The sequence below is a fragment of the Condylura cristata genome, unplaced genomic scaffold (genome assembly GCF_000260355.1).
Source record: "Condylura cristata isolate star-nosed mole 26May11 unplaced genomic scaffold, ConCri1.0 scaffold00017, whole genome shotgun sequence".
In the NCBI taxonomy this organism is placed as follows: Eukaryota; Metazoa; Chordata; class Mammalia; order Eulipotyphla; family Talpidae; genus Condylura; species Condylura cristata.
The window spans coordinates 39,758,822-39,763,901 of record NW_004567118.1 but is presented as its reverse complement, the minus strand read 5'-3'; positions in this window follow the sequence as shown (position 1 = coordinate 39,763,901).

The window sequence follows — 5,080 nt, the reverse complement described above, 5'->3', positions numbered from 1 at the left end:
TTTTAGCAGTTAATTCTAGAGAGTGAATATAATTCAGTGGCCAGTCTCATCCTGCATCTTCCTGTATTTTCTGCTATAAGCAACCTTTCTTTCATCAACATTTCTTTTTTTCTTTAAATTTATTTATGCATACAGAACTGGAGTACAGGCCAGAGGTGCAGGGGCAGCAGGAGGATTCACCAGAGACAGAGTGGCGAGCAGAACAGGCAGACTGATGAAGTACACTGCTGAGGGGAGTAGTGAGGAGAGACAGGAGAGGTCTGCTGTGCCATGTGGGTCACCTCAGGGGCTGGGGATGAAACTGGCACTGAAGCAGCTGTCCCCAGCTTGCAGTGCTTCACTTCAACGCACTGCTCCACCAGGTAGGGTCTCATCAACATTTCTAATGCGTATTTTTCCAAGTCTCCCCTTGTATCTCCAGCTCCAGAAGGTTGGACCTGACAGCTTCTACACTTTGTAGCAGGGATCTCAGTCTTTTCAACTTCAGCTGTTGGCTTCCTCCAGCCTGCTGCCTGCTGCCCAATGTCTAGTCGAGACCCTACATTTTAATGTCAACATATGATTGTTACCAATTCCTCTATTCATGAGGGTTAGGCTCCAAACTTCAGTGGCTTAGCATCAGGAGGTTCTATTTCTCCCACATGCATGTCCCAGGTCAGGGCTAGTCAAGAAACTCTTTGCCAAGAAGTCACTAGTGACTTGACTCTACCTTGAAGCTGAACTTAATGGGCATAATGCCTCCAGGACCAGCAGGGCAGAGGGAAGGACGTTTGGAAATACACGGTGGTCAGAGGACCTAGGTTTGGAAGTCGTTTAAGTATTTCAATTGTCATCCAATTGATTAGAATTCAGTCCCAAGGTCTTGCCTGAGGGACTAGGGGCCAAGTCTCAGTACTATTATCCCTAAGAGATGAGTTTGATCCCTGGCCAGGGAAGAGACCACATGGCCCAGCAGACCTCTCCTGTCTCCACTGCTGCTCCCCTGAGAAGTGCGTTTCAGTAGATCTGCCTGGTTTGCTCCCCACTCTGTCTCTGGTGAATTCTCTTACCTCTCATACCTCTGACCTAGACCCCAGTTCTTCTTCACACACATACACACAGAGAATATATATTTTAAAACAGAAATCATCCCATGCTTCAACGACAGTGCAATTTTGGCAGAATGTAGGAGAGAGCTCATGCAAGTGTGATGAGCACTAACAGCCTTTACAACCGCCAGACTGGTAGAAGCCCGACAACAATGTCTAGCAGTTGTGAAGTTTCAGACAGACAGAAGACGGTTTTCGTGTCCAAGCCAAAGGCCACAATGATACCAAATGCCCATCTCAATTTCCTCAGGAAACAGAGTTCTAGAAGAAGTAGCGTAGTTTATCTTGCCAACAAATTGAGCAGGGCAGCAGACTTGAGTCTGAAAGCCCACCGCCCTGCGTTGGGACAGAGTGCAGGCTATTCACCGAGTTGCAAGGGAGTCATAGGGGGGAGAGGAGTGGGCAAGGACCAGCATCTCATCCTCCTGACATAAGTTTTTGGAGATTTGGAGGTGACTGAGGGTGTCCCTTGCTTGTTTTGCTGTCTCCCAGGGTCAGCAATTCGGGTGCTCTTTTCTCAGTATGTTTTTTTTTTTTTTTTCCCCTTGAAATGTGAAAACAGGTTTAAGCTTAGAGGACAAATAAAGGAAATGGAAGAGTCTGATGGGGCAGAAAGGGAGAGACCGATGTCTCATTGTATCACAGGACAAGACCTGAATGCACTGACCTCAGAGCATCAGGCTGCTCAACAGAAGCCCCTGTAACTGTGATCTCATAGAAAGGGACAGTTCCAGGTTCCTGCCCTACCTAGGGAGAGAAGGGAAGCTGGGGAGGACTTGGGGAAAGGACTTGGAGGAGGCACTTGGTACAGAGAAATGTGAAGAAATTTTTGGCCTTGGGCTTGCCACGGGGAGACAGAAGACATGAAGGGAGACCTGTGGGGCTGAGACATGTAAAGACACTTGAAAGAGACAGGTGAGAGACCTGTGGGGAGGCTGACAATGGCAGCTGTTGCCTTGACTTGTACTCTGCTTCGATCCTTTGCTTCCAGACTTGCCTGACTCCTTCTGGACCTTTCCTGTGGGTCCTGCTATTACAGGGAAGGATATCCTAAAAGAACTCTGCAGAGCTTGGTGGACTCCACCCCTACTCCAGCTTTCTGGATTCCACTCCCTACTTCAGTAATTGGAAAACTACAATTCCCAGCAGCACCAAGGAGAGAAATGCAAGGACCTAAGGGCGGAGCTAAGCAGGCATTCTGGGACTGTGGGGGATAAATAGGGAGCAGTTTTCCAGCTGACACATTGGTTCTCTCTCTCTCTGGAGCAACTGCTCTCAGACTGTCTGACTGGGGTTAGCACGTTAGTTTGGGACTAGAGCTCCAAGTTAGCCAACAGGTAAAGTATTCCAGTTACTTTGTTTCCCTCTCTCTTTCCCTAGGTTGTTTCCCATCACCCTTTCTGTGTGTGCCTGCAGAACATTACATTTTGAGAAGACGGGTGAGGCCCCATAGACAGGCAGTCCAAGTCCACTCTGGGCTACCCTGTAACACCACCAGGAGATGTCTTAGGCTTGTGGCAAGCTTTTGGGCCTCAGTGGTTCTAATTTGGACTCACCTGTTTGGCTAAGCATTTACCCACAAAAAGATGGGCAACTTTGGGTATTTCCTTGGGAAAATATCCTTTTTCTTAAGATTGTTTCACACTGACAGTATACTTTGTCATTATGAAGCAGATGGTGTAACAGGGTGGTCCCCAGGAAAAGGCGAGTTTCCAGGGTCCCTGTTGCACCCAAAAGAAGGTGGAGATGAGGAGGAGACTGATGAGGAAGGAAGAAGGGTGGAGGCCAGAAGGAGATCTGAAGGAGCCACATGGAACAGAGAGACATGTGAAGAAACTGCATATTTCTTGGTCCTGTGCTGGTTGAAACAGATATGGGTGAGAGACCATATGGCAGTGTTTATCCTGATTTTGATTTTTCTCTTTTCCTCCCAGACTTGTCTGGCTGTCTTGACCTTTTTCTATGGGTCCCCACTGGAAGGTGCTTTAGGCTTGAGGCAGGTTTTTGTGTCTTGCTTTGGGATAATCCAGTTTTGGCAGGACATTTACCCACAATTGGATAGGTAACTTTGGGTACCTGATTTGGAAACTATATTCTTTGTCTTTTCTATATTGCACACTGACTGTATTAAAGTTCCTTTCTATTAAAGGCCATATATGTTTTGTCTTGATATGGCAGATGGCAGGACCTATTTAAAGCAGACAGCTTTGGGGTCCTTAGAGTGCCTCTCCCTGCCCTATAACAATGGTAGAACCCACTTACAGTGCAGATCTGGAGAGGCAGGCCCCAAGATGTCCTTTAGTTTTCACTCTAACAATTTCACATTGGAAGTTTTGGTAACAGCACTTAAAATCTGTGTTTTTATTAATGTGAAAGCAATGTTAATACCAACATAAGAACCATTGATCTGTGAATCTAGGAGGTCACAGCTAAAGGAACCTGACCAAATGTACTAAGCATGCTAGTGGTATAACTGACTTATTTGAATCCCATTAGGGTCTTCCTGGTGACTGAGAGATTAAGTCTCCAAGTTATCATCATCTCTAAGGCCTGAGTTTGATCCCCAGTCAGGGAGGTGACACACATGGCACAGTAGATCTCTCCTGTCTGGACTGCTACTCCCCTTATTGGTGTATTTCTGTGAATCTGCCTGTCCTGCTCCTTATTCTGTCTCTGGTGGATCCTCCAACACCTCTGTCCTACACCCCAGTTCTTCTATACAAAATAAGCAAATAAAGTAAAATAAAATTCCTTGGCTTTGGTTTGGGATTTCTCTAATCCTCTAGAGGATAAGGGATTTCAGGCCTTCATGAGCACAAATGACTTAATAATTCTTTGAGGATGAAAATGATGGAGAATGAGGATAGAAAAACTGCAATGAAGGTGCCACAAGACCAGAAACTTGGCTCACACTATGCCAAGAGCTGGAGGTGGGGGTAGAAGGGTTTAGCATGGCCATTAACCGAGCTATAGGAACAAAGATCCTTAGGGACCAACACCTGGATCATCAAGCACAGGCCCAAGCAGGTAGCAGACTGCTGTAGGGACTGTCAGGAGCTCAGAACTGAAGGTGAAGATATAGAGATTAAGGCCATGGTAGAAATCTAGCCCCTTTCAAATTCCAGTTCCTCAAAATCAACAGCAGACAAACCACTCCACAAAGGAGCGAGCCCTTGCCAGAGAGCTGTCTCTATCAGGGCAGTCTCTGCACCAGCACGGGGCAGCAGCCCTCTGCCCACCTGTGCCTATGCAGATGCTTCTTTCCACCCGCTCTCTTCCTCTGCAGGGCAGCAGCCTCCTGCCTGCCCATGACTTGAGCTGCCAGGGCTTCTCTGCACTGACCACCCTCAGCTAGAGGCCGCTGTCTTATGGCCGCCCGCCTGCAACCTTGCAGGCCTCTCTCAGCAAGCCAGTGCCTTTCAGGGTGCCCTTTCTGCCCATTTGTGTCTGTGCAAGTGTCCTTTATTCTTCTGTCCCTAATACAATAAATCTGCCCATTTGTGTATAGCTAATATCTTTGTGTTGTGGAGAAACTCACCTGTGCTGGTGAAAGGGGGCCTTGGGTGAAACGTTTCCCAAAATGAACCCAAAGACCCTGCACTCCAAAACCTACAACTCAAAACATGACAAGCAGTCTCCTCTCTGATTTCTCACTGCAGGTGATGTTTGTATTACTGTGGACTGACAGTTGACTAGAAGAAGAAAAACTAAACCAGGTTAGTGTTGCAATGGTTTTGGGGGGTCTTTTGTGTGGGACATGAGATGGTGAGAAGAGCCTTGTCTTGGAGAAGGAGCAGGTGTTTGAGCAAGTAGCTGAGCTGATGTCAAGCCTGGAGCAGTGGGGCTGGCTGAGTCCTTCCCAATCTACCTGATTCTCCTTGACCTGCAGGTGAGCCCAGGCTGGAGCAAGCCCAGGGGCCATCATACACTCATTCTTCTGTTCTAGAATGTGAGCCATGAGCCCTACCCTTTGAAAGCAGTCTTCCCCTGTT